The sequence below is a fragment of the Aethalodelphis obliquidens genome, unplaced genomic scaffold, assembly GCF_003676395.1.
Source record: "Aethalodelphis obliquidens isolate GAN/ISIS:26980383/991018 unplaced genomic scaffold, ASM367639v1 scaffold34, whole genome shotgun sequence".
Classification (NCBI taxonomy): domain Eukaryota; kingdom Metazoa; phylum Chordata; class Mammalia; order Artiodactyla; family Delphinidae; genus Aethalodelphis; species Aethalodelphis obliquidens.
In genome coordinates this window covers 109591-121742 of record NW_020837978.1, presented here as the reverse complement: position 1 = coordinate 121742, position 12152 = coordinate 109591, and positions in this window count along the sequence as shown.

Genomic DNA, 12152 nt, shown 5'->3' with positions numbered 1-12152 from the left:
AAAAAAAAAGAGGGGACAGTTTGGTCCCTTCACTCAGTATAAAGCATCTGTCATGAGTGTTACTATCTTGTCCCAGTTTGCCCAGGATTTCCCTCATTTTAGAACTGGGAGTCCTGTGTCCCAGGAAGCCCTTTAATCCTTGGCAATCCAGGACAGCTGGTTACCCTAGATCTATGATGTATTTTGGGGGAATACACATTAGCTTTAAATAAGAAAAAATACTTAATTTTTACTTAAGCAGCTTCCTCTTTATTTACAAATAGTTCCAGGTGTGAAATGTTGAAAAGGAGCAGTTGTCTCCCATTACTGGACAGAGCCAGGCTGTCTTCAGCTGCTTCTATGTGGCAGGAACTGGTCTCTCCTTAACAGTTATAGCAGCTGCTACTTTCCAGAAGGGAAGTATTGGCTAAAGAAAAGTCAATGTCAGTATTTCTCCCTGAAGAAAAATGCATATTGATCTTCCCCAAAACAAATCAATAGTTGTGTTAGGTTCAATTTGAATATTTTCCCTAGAAACTCTCTCAGAGTAACCATGAGAGCCTAATAGATTTTCCTTATAGTATTAAATTGACGAGATCACAATGCTTGAAAGAGTACTTATTTCAAGGAAAATGGACAGTTTCCTAAAAGCAGTTAGATTTTCACAAAGCGGAGGGTTTGGGTACATAAATGCTTTAATTGAGCATCTTCTTTCTCCTCGTAACTCCCCCTCACTGCCTACTGTCCCTCAGCCTAGTTACTGCTCCCCAGGTAACACGGCCTTAGACATCCTTCTGCAACCCCATTTCCAAGCATTAAGGTGACATTTTTATTCATTCGACCAACATTTATTGAAAACCTACTAGGTTCTAGGCATTGTGCCAGAAGCTGAGGATACAGAAATAAAAACAAAGCTGCCCCACACTCAACTCACATTTATTTATAAGTTCATTGGAAATAGGGACTTACACATAAATGATTTCATGGAATATGGTATATGCTGAGTTTGTAAAACTTGCTTTTTGGAACTCAGAGGAGGGCACTCAGAACTGCCTTAGCTGGCTCTTCTTTTCTATAAAAATAAGCATCCTATCTTAAGAAGGAAGAGGCGATTAGGACACAGACACACACAGAGGGATAGACCTTATGAGGACACAGGGAGAAGACCGCTGCCTACACACCAAGGAGAGAGGCCTCAGGAGGAACCAACCCTGCTGACACCTTGGTCTTGGACTTCCAGCTTCCAGAACTGTGAGACAATAATGTTCTGCTGTTAAAAGAAATAAGAGATGTTGTCTGTCCAGTCTGTGGTACTTTGCTATGGCAGCAGTTCTAGAAAACTAATACAGAGAAGGAAGCAGCCACTGCCAGAACCGTGACTTTGTAGGGAAGCCATGGGGAAGAGATGCCCTAGCCTCTCTGTCCAACTGCTCTCTATCTCACTTAAAAAATAAACCTACCTGGAGGCCGGCAAAGGAGCCCAAGTGATTTGCTCCATATGTACACTCTCCCAGGGCACTTGCAGGACAGAGAAGGGTAAGAATGGATTCGGGGGGACAAATAGAAAATGATCAGCGAAGACATCTCATCAAGTTTTGAAAAGAAGGGCTCCATGGAGGAGGTGGCTCTTGAACTGGGTGTGGAATAATAAATGAGTTAATATGAATAAAGTACTTAGAAGCTTACTTGTACCATAATATGAGTTGTGTGTGGTGTTGTTTTTACCACCATACCCTTTCTATTTATTATTTCTGGTTCATCCTGGCAGTCCAGGAAGGTTGGTATTATTTTCCCCTTTTTACAGATAAGAGAATTAGGCTCAAAGAGGTTGAGCAAATGGCTAAGCCAGTTTCCATACTCAAGCCTGCCTAGCTCAGAAGCCACCAGTCCAGGTTGCATCCCTGATAGCCATCAGCCAGATGATGAAACCTGAATAAAGGACAATTCCGAAAGAGGATGTTACAGACACAGGGGCATGTTGGCAAGAGAGACTGTGGCACCTTTGGGGACCTGAGGTGGTTTACCAAGGTGGCAACATGGAATGCAAAGTGGAGAGAGGCAAGACATCAGTGGAAGGGGGGCAGAGCCAGTTTAAAGACATCTTCATATGCCATGCCAGGAAGTTTAGGCTCCCTCTCAGAGATGTTGGGGACCCTTTGCAGGATTTGGATTTTAGAATGAGCATCTTGAGGGCTTTTGGGAGTATGTCATATTTTAGTAGGTGAGACTGAAGATGGGGAGATCACTTAGAAGGCCATTGCCTGGTGAAAAATAATGAGAGCCCTAAATAAAGATTGGCAGAGGGGATGGAGAGAAGGACTGGTTGGGGAAAAGGGAAGAGGGAGAATTCGTAGGACTTGAGGATTAATTGGATACAGGAGATTGGAAAGGGGGAAGAGCAAAGGGTTACCCCAGGTTTCTAGCTTTGGTAACTGTATAGATGGTAGCGCCATTCACAAGGGTGGGAGCACAAGAGGAGGAACAGGGTTAGTGGGAGAGCGATGATTATTGTCTGGACATGCCGAGTTTCAGATACCTCTGGGTTATCCAGGTAGAAAATACAGAGCTAAATTACTCCAGAAAATATAGAAAACCCAATGATGACTTAAATTGTGTTGTATCTCACAGCATAAATCACAATATCTTGATTGCTCTAAAAAGTGACTATTTTTCCTACCTTTGTTCTGAGAGATAAGCAAATACCACCATGATTAGGTCATAGTTATGAGTGTTATTTCAGTAATTTTTTAAATAAGCAATTATTGTTCCAATTTTACATAAAGTACTAAAATAGGTATTGGGAGATAGGAAGGTAATAGTGAAAGATGAATAAAATAGAGTCTTCCAGGAATAACTGATGGAGTTACAAAAATGAAACAAAAGAGTGACCCAAAGAGGATGGAATTAAATATGGACATGGTATGCCTCAAGTTTTCCAACTGAACACTAGCGTGACGACTAAGCTACTCATAAATCACATTCCAGTTATGTTGTCAGCAATAGAAAATAATAATAGGAATAAGGGCCAGATAAAGGCAACAACTCTTAAACCCCACTGGTAGAGCAAATTATACATGTCACGCAGGAGGCCTCTTTCTAGTGTATCATTTCAAATTAGCTCTAATAGGCAACAAATAATGAGGAAGTAAACTATGCAAGGCCGAAACTTGTAAAGATAATAAAGGTGCCTGTGTATTCTAAATAAGAGACTCCAAAGATGGTTTTATGAGATCTTAATTCGAAATAATTTATTTTATCATCCACCTCAACTTCAGTGGCTTGGTAGTTCTGACAACCCTAATTATGGTCAGCAGGTATTCCTCAGGTGCCAAGTAGTATAAAAGAGAGACAGCCTCCTTGAGAAATGGCTCTCAGTCCTCCTAAAAGTCCCTTGCAAAAGCATCTGTTTGGTTATGCTGTTGGTCAAACAAATGCCCCTAATATATATTTGGATAATGAGAAAGATAAGGCACCATGCATTTTCTTTATTGCAATAAAAAAACTATGTACTTTGTTATATCCTAACTGAAATTTCACTTAAGACATAAATAGAAAGGCAAGGAATTCTAAACATACAGAAGACAAGGAATATTGCTCCTACTCTAACAAGTAAAAACTAGATAAACTATATAATTATAACTTTTCTTGAACCCATCAGAGACCTGAGGTCACAGGTAAACTAAATAGCCCCAAGTCCAAGGAAACGTAGGCCCTTTCAAGGATAGAGAGGATACAAGCACTTGCCCACCCATGGTAGAAGATAGCAGGAAAAGATACCGGGCACCATACAAGTAGGTAAGAGCTAAAATTTTGGTAACAGATTGCTAGAGGCCAAGTACGAGCTAGTGTGAAAGGCCCCCAGGTGACATGAGGAGAGTCTGTGCCCACTCACAGCCTCTTCCCCACAGACTTTCATCAGATCCCTATCGGTGTGACTGGGGCTGGGGGTAGGAGGTGGGAGGCAGCCCCTGTGGGGTGCAGACGTGGACGAGGGGAGTGCTGCCAGCCCAGGGAAATCCGAGTCCCATCCAGGCCTGTCTCCCCTTTGCGACTAAAGCTCTACGTCCCTGGGAGAGGGACATGCACAAAGGAGCATGTGTTGTGTCTCAGGAAAGATTAAAAATAAAAACGATCTATCTCTGGGGGAGGGACAGAAAACAGTCCTGGCCCAGGATCCCATACCAGTACCTTGGAGGGCTCCTGCCACTGGGAGAGGGCTGGGAACTGCAACACTAGGGTTACCAGGTTTAGCATGTAAAGCTAGAGCTAAATCTGAATTTCACAAAAACAATAAAAAAAATTCTGTGTAAATATGTCACCTCCCAGTGGTAGACGGCCGTTGCTTGTTCCTTGGCGCTCACTATCTTCGTGATGGGAAATGGGAGAATGCTTTGTTGTCCTGGTCTAGCTGCAGTCTCAGATGGGTCCTGTGTGCCTGGGACTCCAGGATTGGGCTTCCCCTCTTCCCATGGAGTCAAATTATTCTGCATATCTTTGGCAGCTCAAGTATGGGTAGGGTTATCAGAAAAAAAAAATTAAATTTGAATTTTACATACACAACAAATAATTTTTTAGCATTAGTATGGATTATTAATGCTTACGGTTCTATGATTCCCATTTTAACTGACCAAAAACTAAAGTTAAAATAGGGTAACTCCCCATAATCATGTGCTGAGTAAGTGGAAAGTGTGTGTCTTCAGGGCACCAGCACTTAACTGCTACTCCAATGTGAATTCTTTCTGTACTGTGCACACTTACTTACAACACTGTATTTCATTAGAGATAATTACAGAGCAACCCCACATGGATTTCTAACAACCATTTTTTAAATAATAGAATTGTTTTTAATTTTTAATAATATTAAAAATTTTTCCATACATTGAGCTGATTAATAGAATCACAGATTAGAACTTATTGTTTTTTATTTCACACACTTATATTTCTAGACATCTACTGTGATTCTAATTCTGCTAAAAGAAGAACATCTAAATATTTGTCTCTGCTTGGCTGAGTTTGTCTAAGTTGGTGGAGGAAGCAACAAAGAGGAACCACAACTCCAGATATAATTCTGAAGAATAACAGAGAGAAATATAGAAATTTCCATGTCTTCTTAGAGTATAGACTAACAAAAAAAACTAAACCAAAACAAATAAATGATAATACTGGGCACAGCCAGGCACATGTCTGAGAGTCTCGGGAAAGCATAGTTTCCTTTTAATGCAGAGAAGATACGGTTTTAATTTTATAAAACTGAATTCTTGAATTACAAAAATTCTTCTAGTTCTAGGGGAGAGAAATTGAATTTCCTGAGATAATATTATGTTAATTAATTTTCTCTTGCTGCTTTAACAATTTACCACAAACTTGGTGGCTTAAAATGAAACAAATTTATTAGCTTACAGTTTTGCAGGTTAGAGGTCTGACATGGGTTTCACTGGGCTAAAATCCAGGTGTTGGCAGGCTGCCTTCCTTTCTGGAGGTTGTAGAGGAGAATCTGGTTCCTCCTCATTGGTCTGCTGGCAGAATTCAGTCCCTGCAGTTGTAAAACCTATGTCCATGTTTTCTTGCTGGCTGTAAGTTGAGGGCCATTTCCAGCTTCTGGAGGTCACTAGATTGCTTTCTCCATCTTCAAAGCATTAGCAGCCTGAATCCTTTGCACATTGCGTTTCTCTGAACCACTCTTTTTCATTGTCTTCCACTTTTAAGGATTCAGATGTTTAGACTGGGCCAGGATAATATCTCTGTCTCAAGGTTCCTAACCTTAATCACATCTGCAAAGTGCATTTTGCCATGTAGGGCGGCAGTGTATTCACAGGGGATTAGGATATGGACATCTTTGATGTATTCTGCCTGCCGTACATAGAGATTAGTTAAGAATTTTGAAGCTGCAAATAGAAAACCTGACTGCTAGTGAGTTAAAGCAATAGGAATTATTTTTCTGTGATAGAATGGGGTCTGGAGGCAGTGAGATTAGGTTTGGGTGCCCATCAGGGTCTGGCCTCTTTCATCTTTCTACTCTACCATCTTTAGTGTTTTGACTTGCTGATGTTGCTGCAGTCCCAGGCACTATGTCTGCTTTCAAGGTTAGAAAACAGAGGGAGAGCTATTACAGAATCTCTCCTTCAAACTTTCTTGTGTATCTTTGATCAGAACAGGGTCATGTGGCCACACTTGTTGCAAGAAAGTATAAAAAATAGAGTACCTGGCAAAGATGAACTATATTGTCTGGAAAGTCTTAGAGCAATTATAAGTCATCTCATGAGAGACCATCTTGGGAAATATCTGGGGATTTTAAGCAAAGAAGAATAGGGGAGGGTTCTTGAGTAGGCAGTGAACAATGAGTTATCTCACAGAATCAAATGAAAAATAAAGCAACCAATAGTCAGAAGAGAAATTCCCAGCATGTCTCCAAGGATCTGAGCAGGAGGGATTTGTGAAGCTTTTCCCTAGATAATACAATAATGTGACTCTCCTCCAACAACTCCTAATATAAATCTGCATTTTTACTTCTAGACTTTAAATCCCTGGGAGAAAAAAAATTTGATTGGCCCAGGTTAGGTGAGATGCCCACCCCTGGGTTTATCAATTATGACCCTGAAGTCAGGGACATTTAGTGCAGACAAGGCCTAACCCTGGACATCTAACCCTGTGTATTGAAGACTATTCTAGAGCAATGGTAATTATTAGATGAAGCTTTAGCAAAGTGATGTCTGTGAACGCTAAAAAAGTAAATATGGATGAAACTTAAAAATTGAAATTCTGACTAGATGACTGGGTCATGATTTTAGTATGTGATAATGATGGCCAACACAGTGTAGTGGCAGAAGTTTTTCCAAATAACATTGAAATATTATTTGGTGAGAACTAAAGTTAATGGGCTAATGCAAGAAATGTCTAGTGATGATTCTACCAAAAATATGAAGCATATGAATGAGATTTTACACTAATACTTCAGAAGTGGTAACCTTTACTGTTGCCTGTTTATCCCTCTCAAAACTATTTACCTATATGGAGGATTCTATTGACATCATACTCGATGAAAAGCTGAAAGCTTTTTCTCTAAGCTCAGGAACAAGACAAGGATGCCTCCTCTTGCCACTTTTATTTAACATAGTACTGGAATTCCTAGCCAGAGCAACTAGGAAGAAAAAGAAATAAATGACATCCAAATCAAAAAGAAAGAAGGAAAACTCTCTATCTGCAGATGACATAATATTATACATAGAAAATCCTAAAAGACTCTACCAACACTGTTAGAACTAATAAACAAGTAAAGTTGCAAGATACAAAATCAATATACAAAAGTCAGTTGTATTTCTATACACTAGCAATGAACTATCAGAAAGAGAAATGAAGAAAAGAATGCCATTTACAATTGTATCAAAAAAAATTAAGTACGTAGGAATAAATTTAACCAGGAAGGTGAAAGACCTATATTCTGAAAACTATAAGACATGGAGAAAAGAAATTGAAGATGACACAAATAAATGGAAAGGTATTCTGTGCTCATAAATTGGAAGAATTAATATTGTTAAAATGTCCATGCTACTCAAAGCAATCTACAGATTTATTGTCATCCCTATCAAAATTTCAATGGCATTTTTTTCCTAAAGAAATAGAATAAACAATTCTAGAAGTTGTAGAGAACCACAGAAGACCCCAAATAGCCAAAGCCATCTTGAGAAAGAAGAACAAAGCTGGAGGCATCACACTTCCTGATTTCAAACTATATTACAAAGCTATGGCTTTGTAATATAGTATAGACTTGGCATAAAAACAGAAACATAGATCGAGGGAGCAGAATATAGAGCCAAAAAAGAAACCCACGCACATATAGTCAATTCATTTATGATGAAAGAGTCAAGAATATACAATGGGGAAAAGATGGTCTCTTCAATAAGTGGTGTTTGGAGAACTGGACAGCCACATGCCAAAGAATGAAACTGGACCCTTATCTTATACCATACACACAAAAAACCAGCTCAAAATGGATTAAAGACTTGAACATAAGAACTGAAACCATACAACTCCTAGGAGAAAACATTGAGGGTAAACTCTTTGACATAGACCTTGACAAAGATTTTTGGTTTTGATACCAAAAACAAAGGCAATGAAAGCAAAAATAAACAAATGCGACTGTATCAAACTAAAAAGCTTCTGCACAGCAAAGGAAAACGTCACCTAAATAAAAAGGTAACATACAGAATGGGATAAAATATTTGCAAATCATATATCTGATAAGGGGTTAATATCCAAATATATAAAACTCATACACCTCAACAGCATAAAAACAAACAATCTGAACTACAAAGTGGGCAAAAGAACTAGACATTTTTCCAAAGAAGACATACAGATGGCCAATAAGTACATGAAAAAATGCTTAACATCACTAATCATCAGATAAATGCAAATCAAAACCACAATGATTTATCATCTCACACATATTAGTATGACTGTCATCAAAAAGATAAGAGATAACAAATGCAGGCAAGGATGTGAAGAAAAAGAATCCCTGTTCACCATCGGTGGGAATGTAAACTGATACACCACAGTGGAAAATGGTGTGGAGGTTCCTCAAAGAGTTAAAAATAAGACTACCATATGACCCAGCAATTCCACTACTTGGTATATGTCTGAAGGGAATGAAATCACTATATCACTATCTCAAAAAGATGGCTGCACCCAATATTCAGTGCAGCATTTTCAAAATAGCCTAGGCTGGGAACCAATCTGAGTGTCCATTAATGGATCAATGAATAAAGAAAATGTGATTTTATAGATCTATATCTATAATGGAATATTATTTAGCCATTAAAAATCCTGCCATTTGTGACAACATGAATGGAACTTGAGGGCATTACGCTAAGTGAAATAAGTCACGCAGAGAAAGACAAATACGGTATGATCTCACTTATATATGGGGAAAAAAAAAAAACCTCAGAGAAAATGAGAATAGATTGGTATTTGCCAGAAGCAATGGGTGGGTGTGGGAGAAGTGGGTGAGGGTTGTCAAAAGATACAAACTTTCAGTTATGAGATAAATAAGTTCTGCAGATATAATAATGAACAGCATGGTGACTATAGTTCATACTACTATACTGTATATTTCAAAGTTGCTAAGATAGTCGACCTTAATAGTTCTTATCACAGAAGAAAACATTTGTAACTATGTGAGGTGATATGTGTTAGCTAAGCTTATTGTGATGTCGTTTCACAATATATACATATATCAGATTATTATGTTGTACACCTAAAACTAATACAACGTTATGTGTTAATTACATCTCAATAAAACAAACAAAAAAGAATTAGAGAAATGGAGGAGGAGCTGGTATTATAGGAACCACAAAAATAAAAGAGGTTCTTACAAAAGGGAAATTCTTGATATATTTTTCCATTTAAATAAAACACACAGTACAGCCAAGGATATCAAGGGGAAACGCTGGAAAGAGAAAAAAAAAACACCTACAGAGATTAAATTTTTGTAGCATTTGTTAACTTATCACACAGTGGAAAGAACATGGGCTATGGCATCAAACAGAGTTCAGTTTAAATCTTGCTACACTCAACAGCCATGTAACCCTGGGCAAGTTGCTAAAGTGAGTCAGTCATCTCAGGCATAGTGTGTGACAAGATACCACCTAGCACAGTTATGAGAACTAAGTGACATGTATGAAAGTGGCTAGTGTAGCTAGGAGCCCAGGAATCCACTGGTTACCTGCCTTTGGTTCAGCAGGTCTGAGCCTAGACCTGGGTATCTGTGTTTTAAAAAGTTCCCTGGGTGATTATACTGCATGGGCAGGGTAAAGAAACATGTAAACAACTCAGTGTCCTGCCCATGGTAAGTACTTGGTGGTCGTTTTTATGTACAGAATATAAGGATTCTATCATTTTTATTAAGGCTGTTGTGACTTTTTAAATTAAGCACAATGACAAGACCTGTCCTAAAGAAGCAGCTCAGATTTTCTTTTTTCTGCCATGAGAGAGAGAAAGAGGGATGGAGGGAAGGATGGAGGAAGGCAGGGAGAGAGAGAGAAAACTAAAATGAACAAAGGAAAAATATAAATGCTACTTATGGTCTAAATCTGTAGCACGGCATTTAAAGATTAAACATGAGAGATGTCAAAGGTCTTTAACATATGGTCATGTATAATTTTGCTGAGGCAAATTTGAATCATTTTTGCTTTATAATGTGTAGTACCAAGTCACTTAGTTGATATGTGTGCTTACCCACTGATCAGTATCCAAATTTCGTTTAGGGTGTGTTGTACTCTATTCATGACCATACATAGATAAAAGCTTTGTTCTTTGTGAGATGGCCTCAGAAGAAATTCAACTGCTATGACAGAAAGATATTTGCAAACTTGGGGAAATGGAAAAGATCTCAAAATAATCTAGCAAATGTCAAAGATTTATTACACTATACATTTTTTAACGTAAGGGAAAGGTCTCATTCCATTCACAAATAGTTTTCAGCAATAAAATGTTACATGTAAAGGTCAGAATGCATGGCATATGATGCTCCCAATATTTCAAAAGTTTGTCTGCCTTTCTTCATAGGGAAAAAAACAAAACAAAACAGCAGACCTTGGGGAATGGAGAGAGTCTAATTTCCAGAGTCACCGTATTATAAGATTCAAATGTCCAGGTTTCAATAACAACAACAAATTATAAGGCATACAAAGTAACAGGAAAGTATGACCCATGCAGAGAGACAAAATATATGGATAGAAGTGATTCCTGAGGAAGACCAAATGCCAGACTTGACAAAGTCTTTAAAGCAACTTTCTTAAAGATGCTCAAAGAGCTAAAGGAAGACATGGACAAAATCAGGAAAACAATGTATGGACAGAATAGAAATATCAATAAAGACACAGAAAGCATAAAAGGAACAAAAACAAATCCTGAAATTGAAAAGTATAACTGAAATGAAAAATTCACTAAAGGGATTCAAAAGCATATTTGAGCAGGCAGAAGAAAGAATCAATAGACTTGAAGAAAGGACAATTGAAATGATCAAGTCTAAGGAACAGAAAGGAAAAAGATTGAAGAAATAGGAATAGAGCCTAAGGGATCTGTGGAACATCATCAAGAAAAGGAACATATGCATTGTCCCAGAAGAGGAGAGAGAGAAAGGTGCAGAGAGATATTTGAAGAAATAATGACTAAAAACTTCCCAAATTTGAAGCAAGGTATGAATCTTCAAATCCAAGAAGCTCAATGGACTCCAAGCAGGATAAATTCAAAGACATTCACACTGAGGTAAGTTACACTCAAACTGTTGAAAAACAAAGACAAAGAGTATCTTGAAAGTAGAAGAGAGAAGTTATTCATCATACACATGACACCCAGAAGCCTTGGAGACCAGAAGGCATTGGGTTGAGATAATTAAAGGGCTGAGAGAAGAAAACTGTCAACTGAGAATTCTACATTTAGCAAAACTCTTCTTCAAAAATAAAGGAGAAATTAAGAAATTTTCAGATAAGCAAAAGCTGAGGGGAATCATTAGCATCTGACCTTCTTGCAAGAAATGCTAAAGGAAATTCTTCAGGTTGAAATAAAAGGATACTAGACAGGAACTCAGAGCCATTTGAAGAAATAAATGTTTCCAGTAAAAGTAAATACATAGACATTATAAAAACTAGTATTATTGTATTTTTGGTTTGTAACTCTTCTTTATTTTCTACAAGTTTTAAAAGACAAATGCATAGAAAAACAATTACTAGTCATTGTTTTAGGAAACACAGTGTGCAAGTTTGTAATTTGTGACATCAGTAACTGACAGAGGGTGGGGACAGAGCTGTATAGGAGCAGAGATTTTGTATGATATTAAACTCAAACTGGTAAACCTCAAATTAGAATGTTATAACTTTAAGATATTAAATATAACCCCCATGGTAACCACAAAGAAAATAGCTATAGTACGTACATAGAAGGAAATGAGAAGAGAAGGAAAATGTTTCAGTTAAACACAAAATAATACAGTAATGCAGGAAATGAAGGACAAAGAAGCAATAAACCCTACAGAAAACAAATAGCAAAATGACAGAAGCACGCCCCTCCTTCTCAGTAGTTTAAATGTAAATGGATTAAACTCTCAAATGAAAAGACAGAGATTTGCAGAATGAATTTTTAAAAATAATCCAACTATATGCTGCCTACAAGGAATTCAC